Source organism: Macrotis lagotis, chromosome X, assembly GCF_037893015.1.
Source record: "Macrotis lagotis isolate mMagLag1 chromosome X, bilby.v1.9.chrom.fasta, whole genome shotgun sequence".
NCBI lineage: Eukaryota > Metazoa > Chordata > Mammalia > Peramelemorphia > Peramelidae > Macrotis > Macrotis lagotis.
The window spans coordinates 682,860,898-682,878,815 of record NC_133666.1 but is presented as its reverse complement, the minus strand read 5'-3'; the positions used below and the strand labels follow the sequence as shown (position 1 = coordinate 682,878,815).

Here is a 17,918-nt window from a genome sequence, read left to right as displayed (position 1 = left end):
TGGGATCCAACTCTAAGCAGAGGGCTGTTAGATAATTGATAAGCAATGCTTCATAAATTGAAATGTTCAGAGGCTCAGACCTTTGTGTCCTCCATCATTTCCTCTTTCACCCAATACAGAAGAATGAACTCCTGTGTGGTAGGCAGGTAGGTAGGCTCATACAGCCATTAAAAACTTATAAATTGAGTCAAAAGGAAGAGGGAACTATGCTGGGTACACCCTGAACTTAGTTCTTTTCAATCCAATCTCCTACACCTCCCATATCTCCATTGTCTGTCTTAAACCCCAAGAATCGTAGTTCATAACACTAACCCTTGATACTCCAGCACTGCAAGATCCTCAGTCCTCAGAAGCAGCTAGGTGGCACAGTGGATAGAGCATGGGCCCTGGAGTCAGGAGGACCTGAGTTCAGTCCAGCTCAGACACTTAATAATGACCTAGCTGTGTGACCATGGCCAAATCACTTAACCCCATTGCCTTAAATGAATAATATTTTTTAGGTTTTTTTGCAAGGCAATGGGGTTAAGTGACTTGCCCAAGGCCACACAGCTAGGTCATTATTAACTGTCTGAGGCCGGATTTGAATTCCTGACTCCGAAGATGGTGCTCTATCCACTGTGCCACCTAGGCGCCCCAAATGAATACAACTTTTAAGATACTCAGTCCTCAAAGAACAATTACTAGGTTGGATTAACTAAGGCAGGTACATGGTTAAGCTATTTTTGACTTTCAACAAAGTTTAAAAAAAACACATTCAATCTAAATCCATGAAATCAGAAAGTCCGAGTATCAGAAGGGACCTCAGCAGACCAAGAATTCCCTAAAGAACTTCTCCAAGGGTTCACCTAACCTCTATCTGAAGAGCCCATTACCTCCTAACATAGGAGAGCCTAGTCCAATCTGAGACTGCATTTGCCTCTTTACATTTTGATCCAGCATTCCGGGTTCTCCTTCAGGAGCCAAAGAGAACAAAGTCAATCCTTCTTCCAAGTGACAATCTTTCCAGTACTCAAAGAAAATGATCATATAGCATGCCTTCTGTCTCACGGTGAAGAGGTTATGCCCTGTCCAAAACTCTTCCAGAGAATCTTTGAACCCACATCTAAGAATTAGCATGATTTTTATCCATTTTATTATCTGTATTATTATCTATGTTATTACCTATATTATATCTAAGTTATTATCATTTAATCTATTGGATTTAATCTATTGTTAAGATCTTCTTGGATCCTGCCCCTTATTCCACCTCACATGGTTAATTGAGGCTTGCTTTTTATCAATAAACATATTTATATTTCCCATATATAACTATATACTTACCTATATATAGTGTTGTGTGTTTACATAGACACTTACACAAATCTATCCCATAAACTTAGATACAAATATATTAATTTAGAATATGTTATAACATGATGGGCCACTAGATGGCATAGTGGATAAATTGCCAGGGCTGGACTCAGGATACAGCTTCCTGAGTTCAAATCCAGCCTCAGTCATTTACCAGCTGGGTGACCCTGAGCAAATCACTTCATCCTGTTTACTCATCTGTAAAATGAGCTGAAAAAGGACATAGCAAACCCCTCTAGTATCTCTGCCAAGAAAACTCCAAATGAGATTAGAAAGAATCGGACCCAAGTGAAAACTGAATTTTGTTGTCACATGATCTTTGAACATTTTTCTTCTTTCACTCTTTTCCTCCTTTTGTCTTTTCTCTGTTCTCTTCCCCTTGAGTGAAAGCAGTAGCTTAAAGACTTTGAGATCCTTTCCCCTTTGGTAATTCCTTTTTTAGAGATTCAGAGCCAAGGAGTATTTTTCTATTTATCTCCTTCTTTGTCCCTGTTTTTGTCCCTTCATCTATTTGCCTTATAGAATCTCTAGCTTCCTTCCAAGCCCAGCCCTGGTGTGACACCTTCTAAGGCTTCCTGAGACTTTCTCTAGAAATTAATCTGTATGTTGTTTTATATTTACTTTTCTATGGACATTATTTTATCCCCCTCTCAGCAGAATGTCAACTCTTTGAGGACAAGGAGGTTGCTTTATTTCTATGTTTTGTAATATCCCCAGCACCTAGCCCAGTTGAGGTTTAAAACATGTTTGTTGAATTGAATTGAACTTGTTTTTTTCTTCTTTTATCTCTACATCCAATGCATCAGCCCATTTAGAGAAAAACAGGGGTGAATAGACAGGGGAAATTGAGGATACATTTTTAATGACTGAGTCTTCTTTCCTTAAATTTTACTAAGGTAAATGGTCCCTTATTATTAAAGGACTGAATAAATTATGGTATATACTAACAACTCAGTCTCCCTGGCTTCTTGGAAGGCAAGGAGTACATTGTAAAGTGCTTTTCAGAAGTCAACCTACATTATAAAGAAGCAATCATCAAAACATTGGCTTTTGGCTCAAAAATAAAGAGAAGGTGGGGTGGCTAGATGGCACAAGTGGATAGAGCACCAGCCCTGGAGTCAGGAGGACCTGAGTTAAATGCGACTTCAGACACTTCATAATTACCTAGCTGTGTGGCCTTGGGCAAGTCACTTAAACCCATTTGCCTTGCAAAAAATCTAAAAAAAAATAATAAAGAGAAGGCTGGAATAGACTAGTCAAGAGAGAGTCTAGAACAATGGAACTCAGTAAATCAATGTTTGACAAACATGAACATAGGAATTACTTAGGAAAGGACTCTATCTGATAAGTAAAATTCAACCATGAAAAGTGAAAAACAGTCTGGTAGAAATTAGGTTTAGACCAACATCTTATAACATACTCCACAATATATTCTAAATTGGTAACTTGAATAAAGATCATGCCATAAAAATTAAAATTGAAAAAGAAGCAGATCATATAACTTTCACAGCTTTGAGTAAGAGATTCTTGAACCAAAATTAGATAAAAGCAACATACAGAAGACAAAGCAGATAATTTGATTGCATGAAAATGAAAAGCTTTAATACAAAAAAAAGATTAAGGGATAAAATAGGAAAGCCATCAAGCTGGAGGGAAAAAAATCTTTGCATCATATTTCTTGGATAAATGTTCAGTATCCAAAATATCAAGCTAGCTATCAGAAATATATAAGATCAATAGTCTTTTCCAAGATATATGCGGTCAACAGATGGCAACAAATAATTCTCAAAATTCAGGGAAGCTAGGTAGCACAGTGAATAGGGCACTAGCCCTGGAACCAGGAAGATCTGAGTTTAAATCTGGCCTCAGACACTTGACTCTAGCTGTGTGACCTTGGACAAGTCACTAAACCCTGATTGCCTTATATCCAGGGCCACCTCCAGTCATCCTGATTTACATCTGAGCACTGGCTTCAAATGGCTCTGGAGGAAAAAGTGAGGCTGGTGACTTAGCACAGCATCCCCTTATTAAATTCTAAATTCATCTGCTTGTCATGGTATCACCTCCCTGATGTCATGGTCTTCTTCAAGAACAAAGGACATCATCAACATCAGACTAGTTGTGTGACCTTGGGCAAGTCACTTAATCTCTCTCTGACTCATTTGTAACATAATAATAGGATCCATGTGAGGATCAAATGAGACATATTTACATAGTATATGGAAGAAACACTTGCACCTTTTCTAAAAAAACGGAAAATTATTAACATGAAAGTATACTCTAAATCACTAATAATAAGAGAAATCCAAATCAAAACAATACTGAAGTTTACTCTCAGACCCAATAAATTGTGGAAAAAAATTTCTCAAGATGGGAATATCAATGTTGGAAGGACTGTGGGAAGACAATAACACTAATACAGCTAAGTGGTACAGTGGCTGGAGTCAAGAAGACCTGAGTTCAAATTCAACCTCAGATTCTAACTATGTGCCCCAGGGCAGCTCACTTAACCCCATTTGCCTTAGTTTCTTCATCTGTAAAATGAGCTGGAGAAAGAAGTAGCATCTTTGACAAGAAAACCCCAGTTAGGATCAGAAAAAGTCAGACATGAATGGAAAATGATTGAATAATAAAACTAATACATTGTTGGTAATTAGTCTAATCATTCTGGAAAGCAGTTTGTGATTCTGCAAATATCATTGAGGTATAATGCATATACAGACCCCATCAGTTTGCCCAGTCAACGTGGCCTTTCAGCATGAGTGGCTGGAAGCTTGTTTCCAGGAAAGTCAGGATGATATATGGGAGAAACCAAGAAGCATGTGTGGACCTTTCGTATACGGTTCTGTTCGACTCTTTGATTGTCTATGGAGGAATTCCAAAGGGTCTATCCACTTTGCTTCTTTCTCTTTTCTCTTAGTCAATCTAAAAAGATCTTGATAGAGTAGAAGCTCCCGCCGCCGCGGCCCTCCGCCTGCGACCCCAGACGCCCGTGACCGCCTGCCCCTGGGGAGAGGGAGCCGGTCCGGCGTGCAGCCAAGATGCCCAAGAGGAAGGTCAACTCCGCAGAAGGGGATGTAAGGGAGGAGCCCAAGAGGAGGTCGGCCAGATTGTCAGCTAAACCAGCCCTTGCAAAGGTGGAAGCAAAGCCCCAAAAGACAGCTGGGAAGGCTAAATCTGAGGACAAAAAAGTTCACACAAAAGGGAAAAAAAGGAGCAAAAGGGAAACAAGCAGAAGCTACCAACCAAGAAGAGAATAAAGATGATTTGCCTGCAGAAAATGGAGAAACTAAAAATGAAGAGGTTCCAGCCTCTGATTCAGTAGGAGAGAAAGAAACCAAATCTGAACATCTTATAAAAATCTTAACAATTGTCCCTGTAACCTCCCTTCTTGTACAATTCAGAGGAATATTTTTATCAACTATTTTGTAAATGCCAGTTTTTTAGTAGCTCTCTAGAATTGCATTTTTAAGAAGAAGGCAGTCCCACCTCATCACATTAATTTTTTAAAACATTTAAATAAGTGAAGCCAATCTAAAATGGCGTTATTTAGAGTCCTATTTAAAAAGGTGAGATCATGTGCTGATTGTCAGTTTGGTTTTTTGTTTGTTTGTTTTACTATAATCAGAAATTAATAGTCTGTTGATTTGGAAAGTGTTTCATGTCTTGTGCATAGCCGTAACATTCCATAGGCAATTCTTATGTCAAATTAAATGAAGCAGAGATAGTAATTTGGAGTTGTGACCGTGAATTTTAAAGATCTTATGTTGATTAATCTGTATCCATCTTGTCTTTCAGTATAATTGTTTCCAAAATAAAATGGCTCCCTGGTGTTGGCTCTCCCTTTCAAAATTGTGTGCTATCAGTGACATTGTCATCTTTGGTAATAGTGGCACAATTTTTTTTCTGGTAACTTTATTAATGTACTGTAAAAGACTGGAAAATGTTTATAATGAGTGTAGTTTTATTAAATACAGAATTGGTGGAACCTTGCTTTGTAAAAGATCAAATACCTTATCTATATTCAGGATACTGGTATTTGATGACTTCTTTTTAGGGAGAATTGCCTCCAAATAACGTAAGAAAAGTCACTGGAATAACAGTTTAGAAAAAGATTACAACTACATAATTTTTAGACTTTTCTAGCATTTTTTAAATGTACAATTTATTCATAGTGTCTATGTACTGATGACCAAATGAACCAATAAAATCTTGATTACAAAAGTAAAAAAAAAGATCTTGATAACCCTGTGGCATACAGGGAAAGACAATGTAATAAGAGCTTAAACCTGAGGGCCTTCTCCCTTCTCAGATCATTTGGTCTTAAGGAACAGGCCTAAGACTTGAATGCTCTTTTCCATTCTAGGTGAACTCAAAGTGAGCTCCCAGTGGATTTAAATGTTCTCATGAGAGTCTCTGGCATCTTCCAGAGTCTGGCTCCAGGCTGAGTGTTGCAGTCATTGGAGCAAAGTAGAACCTTCTGGCCCATACTGGTCAAAGCAAAGATGAGGACTCATCTCCATCAATCAGCAACCCTACCTTTGGACATGAACTTGATAGGACTGATGTTTCTTGAGAACTGAGCTAAGTTTTAGGTCAATTTCCCCCAGAGACTGAGTAGGTATAGGGGAAGACTAAGCCCTATGGGCACTGGGAGAAATGATTCCACAAACTAATCAGTATAAAGTAGTTCAATGGGACTTGAGAACGAGTCACTAGCCCCTAATTTGGGAAAACAAATAATGGTGGTTTAAGCAGATGACAGGAGAGAGAAGAGGTATCCCAGTCCTTCAGAGTATCCTGTAATGCTGAGAGGAAGATGGAACCTAACTACTGCTGGGGAGGGAGCCAGAGTATTCATGCTACACAAATAAAGTAGATCAAATGTCCATACCTTTGGATCCAGAGATTCCACAAATAGGCACATACCCCAAGAAGAGTATTCATAAAAATAACCCCTATCTATAGCAAACTATTTATTGCACCACTTTTTCTGGAAACAAATAACTGGAAATAGGGTAAAGGTTCATTGATTGGAGAATTGGAAAACCAATTGTGGTACATGAATGTAATGTAATATTACTGTGCTTTAAAAATGAAATAATATAATGAATGGAGAGAAGCATGGAAAGATGTAAATTGATGCAGAATAAAGTAAACAGAGCCAAAAATGCAATATATATAAAATGACCACAATCGTGTAAATGGAAATAACAATCACAGAACAACTGAAAAGAATGTTGCTGAATTACAGAAAATAAACTTGGTCCCAAAGAAGATAAATGAGAAAAACACTCCCCCCCCCCACTTCTTTGTAGATGTGGGGTAGAGTCAGAATGCACAGTTATGGAACACTGAGTATATCAATAGATTTTTTTCAATTGTCTATGGATGTGTATCTCAATTACATTTGCAGAATCCCAAATTGCTTTCCAGAATGGTTGGACTAGGGGCATCTATGTGATACAGTGAATAGAGCACCAGATCTGGAGTCAGAAGGACCTGAGTTCAAATCCAACTTCAGATACTTAATAATTAGCTAGCTGTGTGACCTTAGGCAAGTCACTTGACCCCATTGCCTTATAAAATAACAACAACAACAAAAGACAGAATGGTTGGACTAAGCCCTGTTTGTGGTGGCAAAGAATTGGAAATCAAGTAAATACCCTTCAGTTGGGGAATGGCTTAGCAAACTGTGGTGTATGTATGTCATGGAACACTATTGTTCTATTAGAAACCAGGAGGGATGAGAATTCAGGGAAGCCTGGAGGGATTTGCATGAACTGATGTTGAGCGAGATGAGCAGAACCAGAAAAACACTGTCCACCCTAACAGCAACATGAGGGTGATGATCAACCTTGATGGACTCACTCATTCCATTAGGGCAACCATCAGGGACAATTTGGGGCTGTCTGCAATAGAGAATACCATCTGTATACAGAGAAAGAACTGTGGAGTTTGAACAAAGACCAAGGACTATTACCTTCAATTTAGGAAAAAACCTGCTATCTTATTATGTAATTCTGCTATCTCTTATACTTTATGTCTCTTCCTTAAGAATATGATTTCTCTCTCATCACATTCAATTTGGATCAGTGTATGCCATGGAAACAATGTAAAGACTGGCAAATTGCCTTCTGTGGGGGGGGGAAGCAAGATTAGAGGAAAAATTGTAAAACTCAAAATAAATAAAATCTTCAAGAAAAAGAAATGTTTGGACTAATCCACCAACAATGTATTACTATTGTCTTTCCACGATTCTTCAAACATCTATTATTTCTATCTTGGGACATTTTTTTGCCAATTTGCTAGGTCAGACTTTAGGATTGTTTTTATTTGCATTTTTCTTATTGTTGATGTATTGATTTGTTTTACCTTTTTCTCGTTTTTTCTTTTTCTTAATTCTTTTTCCTAAGGGATGACAGTCTGGGAGAAGAAAGGAAGGAAGTTTGGAAGGAAATAGAAGTATTTGAAAAAGAAAGATATCAATAACATTTCACTTTTTAAAAGTTTATGAAATGCTGTCATTACTGTAACCCTATGATATCAGTCTCGTTTCTCTCTATTTTACAGATTAAGTTTCAGAAAAGTTCCTTTTCCAGGTTCACACAGCTAGCTCTTGCCCTGAAATGTTCATGTACTGTTTTATTCTGTTTGCTTTGGCACCAAATCTGTAATTTCATGGGTACAGAGAACCAGGGTAAGTAATCTCCCCCTATCTAGGCAGATGAACAACTCATCTACAACTTATATTAATAACGATTTATTTACTGATCAATTGATTTAAGACTTTTACAGTGCTTTGCATATTTCATTTGATCCATCCTGAGGTAGATATTACTGTAGAGAGGTAACTGAAGTTGAGAGTAGTTAAGTAACTTGCCCAGGGTCACACAGCTTATTTATGTCAGAGGTGACAGTCAAAGGAAGACCGAGACTGGTTTTCTATCTGATAGATGACAAAGATGAAGAGACAAAGAAATATGGGAAAGCAAGGAGAGAAAAGAATCTTAAGTGATCTTTGAACTAAAAAATAGTCAGCAATAAAAATATCGAAAAAAAACATAGAATAAAAAGATTAGAAGGAAATAGAAACAAACAATATATTTGTTCAAGGTTTGGTTTTTGTCAAAATTAGCATATCCTTTAAAATCAAAGTATAGATACCTTGGAATTTAGAACTGTATGTATGATCTCAATTTGTGAATGTTTGAAAATGATTAATAAAATTCTCATTTTAAAAATAACCCCCCCAAAAAAAATATAACCTCCTCAAAAAAAGGTCTGCTCTGAGGTGTCAAGACTCCTCCGCCTCCACTTCTCTACGTCTCTCCAAACATCTCCTCTAATTCTCCTCTACTTCTGTCCTATGAGGTCAGCCATGACTCCCTCCTTTCCGTATTGTCTGTGTTGACTTTGCAGTTGCCAGGTAAATGTAATGATAGGAAAGGGACAAAGTCCCTTTTTCTGCTCTGGGTCAGGCAAACACCTTTATCTCAGCTCCACCCCAAGGCCAGCTGTCCTCAGTCCCAGCCCCTGCCTGGGACCAAGAAACCTTTTGTATTCCACAGTCCTTCCTCTCCCCCTGCTTTTGTCCTTTCCCACAGGTCTGAACACTATGGACTACTTTCTTCTTTGAATACACCATCCTAGGGTCTCAGGTCAAAGAGTTAATTTTTTCCCTATCCCACAATCCTTCCTTCTTCAGAATAAGAGGAGCTTTGTTCCAGGGTGCTGCTATCTGGGAGAGAGATAGGTGTCAACCTTCCTTCCTTCAGTGACTGCTACAGCTTCACTGTGAGGTTCCCCTACAATGGACTTTTATGGGATAGGCTACACCCTCTTAACACAACACACCTTCGGTCTGACTGAAGTATCAAACTCATGGCCTCCAAGTGCAAGCTGCCTGCAAAACTCCAGAAAGAAGCCTGTGCTAGATTAAAATGTAATTAGAAATGTTTAACAAAACATATTAAAACACAATGCAACATGGATAATTCTAATTTGGGATTTTCTAAGTCAATATGGGACTAAAGAGATCTCTTCTAGGAGTCTGACTGCCACCCATGCTCCCCCTAAAAAATAGTTTTTTCTTAGCTTAAAAAAAGTTCAGGGGGAGCTAGGTGGTGCAGTAGATAGTCTGTAGAACCTGAGTTCAAATCTGACTTCAGACACTTGATACTTACTAGCTATGTGACATTGAACACAAACCCCACCCCCCAAAAAAGAAAGTTCATTGATGGCTCCCCTTTATCCATATGACTTTCTCTTTATCATAGCACTAGAGTTGAAGTCCCTTACTAGCTATGTGACCCTAGGGAAGTCATTTAACTTCTCAGTCTTAATTTCCTCATCCATAAAAATGAGGTAGAAGTTAGAATGACATCTTTTTATAGACTTACTTGAAAACCTTTAACAATTATTGTTGTTTCCAAATCAAATACCCTTATTTTATAGGTGAGCATCTCTCATTTTCATTCCCTTCTCCCCTCTGACACTGCCTCAAATCTGGTGCAGGCCCTCATCCCCTCATACCTTGATTACTACGGTACCCTGCTGGTGGGTCTGCCCCAAATAAATCTCTCTCCACTCCTGTACTTCCTTCATTCACTTGCCAAAGTGATCTTCCTAAGTATAGGCCTCACTTTATTATTTCCGTACTCAAGAAATGCCATTGGCTCCCTCTCACCTTCATGATGAAACACAAAAATCCTTTGGCCTTTAGAGTCCTTCACTACCTGGCCCCTTCCTACCTACCTTTCTGGTTTTCTTACACCTTTCATATCTCCACCTACCCAATGACACTGGCTTCTTGACTGTTCCTAGCCATATGAGCCTACATCTCCAAACCACAAGCTTTTCATCGATTGTCTGCCATATTTGAAATTTTCCTTCCTCCTCTCTACTCCTGGCTTCATTCAAATCTTTGCTAAAGTCCCACCTTCTGCAAGTAGTCCTTCCCAGGGATCTGTGATGGAGAATGTCATCTGTATCCAGAGAGGGAATTGTGGAGTTTGAACAAAAACCAAAACTTATTATCTTCAATTTTTTAAAGTTGTCATATGTATAATGTAATTTTGCTATCTCTAATATTTTCTTTCTTCCTTTTGGATCTGTTTTTTTTTTTCTCAACACATTCAACTTAGATCCATATACATCAAGGAAGCTAATGTAAAGACTATATCAGAGTACCTTCTGTCAGGGGTGGGGAGGGGGAGAGAAGGAAGGGAGAGAGGGAGAAAAAAATTTGTAAAAACCAATATTGTATATAATTGTAAAACAAATAAAATAGTTATATAATTTAAAAAAAAGAAGTCCTTCCCAGGGGAGATAGGTGGCACAGTGGATAGAGCACTGGCTCTGGAGTCAGGAGTACCTGAGTTCAAATCCAGTCTCAGACACTTAATAATGACCTAGCTGTGTGATCTTGAGCAAACCATTTAACCCCATCACCTTGCAAAAATGAAAAAAAAAGTCCTTCCCAGTCCTCCTTAATCATAATGTCTTCTTTCTGAGACTATTCCCAATTTATTGTTTATATCTTATTTGTACACATTTGTTTGTACATTTTCTCCCCCCCCCAGTAGACTGTGTGCTCCTTGGGAGCAGAGACTGGTTTTTTGCATTTCTCTCAATCCTCAGTGTTCCTAATACATGCTTTTTAACTGATTGAAGAAGAAACCAAATCCCAGAAACACTGTTACTTGATAAAGTTGGGATCTCAGTTTAGATCTCCCCGCAGTGCTCTTTCCACTCCACCATGGTTTCTCTATAGATCTATGATTTGCCAAGAACACAGTAAAGGAGGATTTCTTACTGATCAGTTAAGCAAATCTTGATATCATTAAAGATTCCACTTGTAAACTAGCTTGAATAATTTGATCATGAACCTGGAGATCAGAATATTTGACATACATGTAAGAACTCCAGACGTGGTTGCAGATAAATGTAGAGGAAGAATCACTAGGGAAAGGAAACTGGAGACCTGCATTTTAAACTCAGGAGAGCTACTAACTTCCTAGATCACCACAGGCAAGTCACTCAATCTTCCTGTGACTCAATTTCCTCAATTATAAAATAAATAGGTGGGCATCAACCTTTATGCTTCCTCATCAGTCAGGAATTGGCCCTATGTGAAAAGAGACCTTGAGATGGTATTGATCTTGGCACCATTTATTTTTATGTGAGAGTCCAAAATAGAGACCATTATTAACGATCAAAAGCAAGATCACCCCAAATTTTGTTACCAGGACATCAGGACAAAATGTTTAATTGATCATGCTGCAAAGAATTGTTTCAAGGAGCCTCACCAACAGTTTTGGATTCCAGATGTGATTGGTCACAGAACTGCTGATGTGGTTGTACTATCAGACAAGAAGTATCAGTCTTTCTAAGATGGAGAATGATGAAGGAAGGCCTATGGTCCAGTTGAGTACATGGGAAAGACCAACAGCTTCTATCCAGAAGAAATGTCTTCTATAATCATGACCAAAATATAAAATAATTGCTATTGTTTATCTTGCGGCAACTGTTACAAACCCTATGATCATGGTAACAGTCTACTTCAATATTCCCAATGCCAGGCCATCAAAGATGCTAGAACTATCTGTGCTCAATCATCAATGAGCCAATGACTGCTGCTATTACAATTTGGACAAGAAGGATGGTACCAAGAGATGTATGTTGATCTTTGACCTCAGAAACAACTTCAAGTTAGGTGGTACAGTAGATAGAGCACCAGCCCTGGAGTCAGGAGGACCTGAGTTCAAATCCAACCTCAGACACTTAATAATTACCTAATTGTATGACCTTGGGCTAGTCACTTAACTGAATTGCTTTGCAAAAAAAAAAGAAGTAGCTTCATCATTAAAGTCAAATACACAGTTAAGAACAAGTATTTAGTTGAGCAAGACCTTGGCAACTTCATGGTTAACCATTTTGAAAGCATAAGGCATCAGAGAAGACAAGAGGACTGGACTGTCTACCAATTCCAGAGAGTTTGAACATGGGCAAAGCACACCTCTTCCAGGATTAAGACTAAGATTGATTCTTTTTATCATGGTATTGACTTCTATAATTCTATTACTCAGTCCTTCTATAAAGAGCTGAATGGCAAACTATTCCATAGACACCATAGAAAAGGCACCATGGGATATAGATAAGTCATAGATCGATAGCATCATCTTAGTAGCTGGTTCCATTCACACCCCAAGATCCAATAATTCCTATAAGAGCTTCTTCAAGGATAAGCTTGATGAGGTGGATATTTATGGTACAGCTTTACAAGCCACCACCATCTAGGAATCAATCTAAGAAGTCTAGGACTTGTTCTGTTGGTGTCACTCCTTTTCCCCTTGGTATCAAAACTCTTGACAAAATTATGATTTGTTCACATCAAATCCCATCATCCTCCCCTCTCCCAGCAGTCACAGACCTTCACCATTTATTCAGACCTGCAGCATGAAGTGTTTATGCAGGTTTATGAAGGTGAGAAAACTTTGACAAAGGCTAACAACATCCTTGGCAAGTGTGAGCCATAGGAATGCCTCCTCTTCCTTAGGATATGAAATGACTTTGACATGGAAGCAAATAGCCTCCTCATTGTTTCTGCTGGAGAGAAGCACACGGGAAGGAAGGTAAGGTCCCTGTATTCAAGGACAAAAGACCTCTGAACAAGAAAGATGAGGAACTCCTTGAGATCAGGGGCTGATTTTTTTGCCTTTCTTTGTCTCCTGAATGCTTAGCCAGTGCCAAGCACAAAGAAACCGTATCATAAAGACCCCATACCTGATAGGAAACTGAGAAATAAAAGGCTAAAGATGATCAGCAGAGAGAACCAGTATCTTCCAAGAACTCACTTGTACCAAAAGAATTCAACATGAAGGGGGCGGGTAGGTGGCGCAGTGGATGGAGCACAGTCCTGAAGTCAGGAGTACCTGAGTTCAAATCCAACCTCAGACACTTAATGATTACCTAGCTGTGTGGCCTTGGGCAAGTCACTTAACCCCATTTGCCTTGCAAAAACCTAAAATAAAAAAAAAAAGAAGAAGAAGAATTCAACATGGAAACTACAAGGGAGGATGAAAATCTCCAAGGCAAAACCGGTGATTGGAGACAAGAAGAGAAGTTTACAAAGTCTGGCTATGAACCAGATGGCCAAGGAGGGAGAATCTGAGCATCAGCAGAAATAACCAAAGAAGGTCTGCCATTATCAAGTTACAGCAGCAGTCTAAAAATAATGTGGTATAAATTCACCATCTTCTGAGTGTACATTGGAGAAAAGTGAACAATATGGCACTTTCCCAGGTCTGTAACGAAGGGGAAACAAAATTCTTGTCCTTGAGAATAAAAATCTATTTTAAATTGGTATCATTAGAAAAGCATATTGTTGCTAGGTGATTTAGTCAACCCTAACATATTCTGCACTAAATTCTCTTCCTTCTCCAGTGTTCCCTGTTTCTAATGCCCTTCCAGATCCAACATTCTAAGTTCTCAAGCCTTTTCAGCTCAGACATTCTGTGAGTCAACAAATTCTCAGAAATGGATTCCTAATGATTATTGAGAACTCCCCAAGAATTGGAAACAAAGAAAGTTCTCATGGATCATGGAATAATCATTAAGCAAACTATGGCACATGAAGCTCCCCATTCAGCCATATACCAGGCCATCTCACCTTCTCCTGCCAGCTCAGTGACCCTCTTCTCTCCCCTTGCCCCATTCCTAAAACAAAACTCCCTTCCTTGATCTCTCCTCCCCATTAAAATGTAAACAATTTGATGACAAATAGTATCCTTTTTTGAATCTTTGCATGCCCAAAGCCTAACACATGGGAAACTCTCAGTATAGTGCTTTTTTATTTATTTATTCATTCATGTATTATTACTGTGCTGTAAGAAATGACGAATATGAACAATTTAGAACAGTATGTAAAGCCTTATGTGAATTTATGCAAATTGAAATAAGTAGAACTAGGAAAACAAAATATACAATGAATAAAACAGAGTAAATGGAAAGAATGCCTCAAAAAAATAAATTCTCAGTGCCTATATAATTATGACAGTGACAGAGTTTGGCTCTAGCAAAGAGTTCTAAAAATGTGCCACCCTCACCACTGTACAGAAGGGTGAGACGATCAATGTGTAATTTGTCATATAATATTAGATACAGTGAAGGGTGTGCTGGTAAATGTTTAACACTCTGCTGCAGACACACTTTTAAATTCAATCTGCAATGTTAACATTTTCTCCATCACTTTATTAAAGCTAAACAAATCATCAGTTTTGCTGGTTGTCAACGTATCAATGCTCCCACTGAAAATGTAACAGTTGAGTCTCCAAACTGGTTCACGCTAACCACAGGATACAACCAGCTAAAACAGATGCATTGGTTGGTTTTACTGACTTCTTTTAGTCTTCCTTTTTTTTATTCATTCTACAAAGGTCAGCTTGTTGGGATAGCAAAAGATATATTAGAAAATAAAAGTTATATAAAAACAAAAGATAAGAATTAAGCAAGGGGGCAGCTAGATGGCTCAGTGGATAGAGTACCAGCCTTGGAGTCAGGAGTACCTGGGTTCAAATCCAACCTCAGACCCTTAATAATTACCTAGTCATGTGACCTTGGGCAAGCCACTTGACCCCATTGCCTTGCAAAATCTGAAAAAAAAAAAGAATTAAGTAAGTTTCTAAAAAGAGTATTGAGTTGCCAAGAAGGGGAGATGCCACCAAAAAAAAAACCAAACCTGAGATGCCCAGGTAAGGAGTGATGGTGGTTTTCTGCCTATGCCCATTCTGTTAAGACTTACTAATTACAAACCCTAGACCATGTGACAGCTAGGTGGTACAATGGATAGAGCACTGACTCTGGAACCAGCCCCAAATGCTTGACACTAGCTGTGTGACCCTGGGCAAGTCACTTAATTCCTATAGCCTCACAAAAATAAACCTCAGACCATAACTGAGAGTGAACTAGAAGGCTGGCTAATGCCCTCCCCTCTCACTCTATCCATAGTTTGAGCCCCACAGAGTGCCCAAAGCAGAGAGCTTTGAACCTCTTGGTGTCCAATGAAGGGAAAAGGTAGCCCTCCATGGTCCGGCAGACTCAAGAGCCTAACTCTTAACTTTGGACTGGCAGTATGGGCCAATTAGCAAGTCAATGACTCCTCGTTCTAAGGAGCTGGGTTCAAATCCCATCTCCAGCATTTACCAGCTGTATGAGTTGGGGAAAGTCATTTAACTTCCCTGGTTTTCACATCTGGGGAAAGAGGCTGAAGTAGAGATTGATCTCTGAGTGTCATGTCCATTCCTGCCTTTTCACTGACAGTCCCCCATAGGGAAATGTACTCCTTCCTTCCCACGTGTCGGGGAAGCCATCTCTAGGAAACCTTGCCATCTGCCAGTGCTTTCCCTGCTTTCCCAGAATCACCCTGAAGTTACACCATCTATACCTATATATGGACGTGTTGTCTCAGCCATCCTGAGGCCAGAGATGATTTTACTTTTGTGTCTATTGCCCTACTACTTCCACAGTGCCTACCCCATAGTAAATGCTTAAAATAATCAATATAAAACACTTTGCAAACCTTGAAACACTATGTAAATGTTAATGATTATTATCACGAAAAAAATGATTAATAATTGACTGATTCCAGTTTTGACCTCCTATTCTATGATTCTCACTGGAGAAGAGAGGATCTTAAGAGAGGGTGGAGAAGGAGAGTTGCAAGGAACAATGCTCCACAACAAGAAATTATTCACTTGCAGTCTCAGTTTGGCTGCTCTGGAAGCCATCTGCTGACCCTCCTCCCCACCTTCGACTGCCCAGCCAGTTGAGGTCCTGCTTCTTGGGTCACACAGGTATGTGCCAGGTTTGGAGCTGCCTGGAAGGGGGGAGGGGTTCCTCGTTGCATCAGTCACCTCCTAAACCAGCCTTGTACACACCAATCCCACTATGGCAGCAAGGGTGAATGGAATCAGGAAAATCAAAATTCAGATCTTCCTAGCTATATGACCCTGGGCAAGTCATTTAATTTTTATAAGCCTCTGTTTCCTCATTTGTAAAATGGGGAGACTAATAACCCCTGGGGTTGTTGTGAAAATCAAATGAGATCGGGGAAGGGAAGGAATAAGTATCTATAGAATCACCTCCCATGTGTCAGGCACTCCCATATGTCAAGCTCTTTTTACAAGTATTATCTCAATTGGTCCTCAGAACAACCTTAGATATAGATGCTATATAATCCCCATTTTACAGCTGAGTAAGCTGACACCAAAAGAAGTTTGTACTCTATTCACTGAGCTTAGCAAAGTGCTATATTTTTTTAAAAAAATAATATATAAATTCTAGTTATACATAGCATCTACCATGTTAGGAACAGAGGAGATCAAAGAAACTCACCTCCCTTCTTTTACAGATAAGGAAAGTGAGATCCAACTGGGGTCACTTGTTGAAAGCCAAACAATGATTTAGCATTAACAATGCTAAATTAGCTAATGCTACCTAGAGATCTTATATCCCCAGTGCCTAGCATAACACCTAAATACAATAGAAGCTGATAAATGATTGATAATTGATAGATTTGAACAGATGATGAATGACCTTTTGTCAGGATTGTTCCTGAGTGGACTCTTCTCTTTAAATATGGTTCAAACTAGTCAAAGATGTGAATCCTTTCAATCCAATAAATCTCTATCAGGTATGTACTAAAATGTGCCAGGCTCACCATAATGTTGAAATCCTAGATTTAGACATGTGCCAGGCCCTGGAGATATAACAACATCATAGTTTCTACCCTCAAGGAGCTTACATTCTAGTAGGACCACTACTGTCATGTCTTCAGAAGGCTGATGCTGTTCTAAACTACCCGCTTCCTGACAGGTGGTAAATTCAAACAGAATTAACTTGGCATATGAAACAAGGCAAGTGCAATGGGGAAATTCATTTTGCTTGACTAAGATTTGTTATAAGAGCATGATTTTTCTTTTATATTGAGGGAAAGAAGGAAAAATGTTTATTCGTTTAAAAAAGAAAGAAACAAAGAAAGAAAGAAAGAAAGAAAGAAAGAAAGAAAGAAAGAAAGAAAGAAAGAAAGAAAGAAAAATCCAACCACTATCCTGCTGAAATCTATGGAAGTTTTTGACATCCTCAAAACGGTTGGGATTCCTTGGACTAAGTGAGCTTTCCCAAGTCTGAGATTCTCTAATTCCAGTAGAGGACTCCTAGAAAGGTAGGGCCTGGCTCCCTACTTTGGCAGAGAGGTCCACCGGCCTGGACTCTGCCCCCAACTTCCCCTTGAGTCAGGTATCCTCCCTAACAAATTCCAGATGATCTTTCCAGTAAGGGGGTCCACTCTTCACTAATGAATTGGGCTATGTGGAGAGTAGTAGAGAGCAGTGATCCCGCAGCCAGAGAACCCAGACAATCCCTAGCCATGGGGCCTGGGTCTTCCCTGAATCATCTTGACCTTGCATCCTCCTGGTCTCTGGCCTCTACCTGAGGCTGTCCTTCCTTCACCCCCCCACCTCCCCCTTCCCTCAGGTTGGAGGCCCCCCCTTTTTTTAAAGGGCGTT

At 39.2% G+C, this 17,918-nt stretch overlaps 1 protein-coding gene and 1 pseudogene across 3 annotated transcripts in view; one reads left to right on the top strand and one right to left on the bottom strand.

Moving 5' to 3' along the window:
- HNF1A (HNF1 homeobox A) overlaps nt 1-17,918 on the bottom strand; it is a 60,488-nt gene that overhangs the window by 11,429 nt on the left and 31,141 nt on the right. The window lies entirely within an intron of this gene.
- LOC141496980 (non-histone chromosomal protein HMG-14 pseudogene) lies at nt 4,385-12,890 on the top strand (annotated as a pseudogene).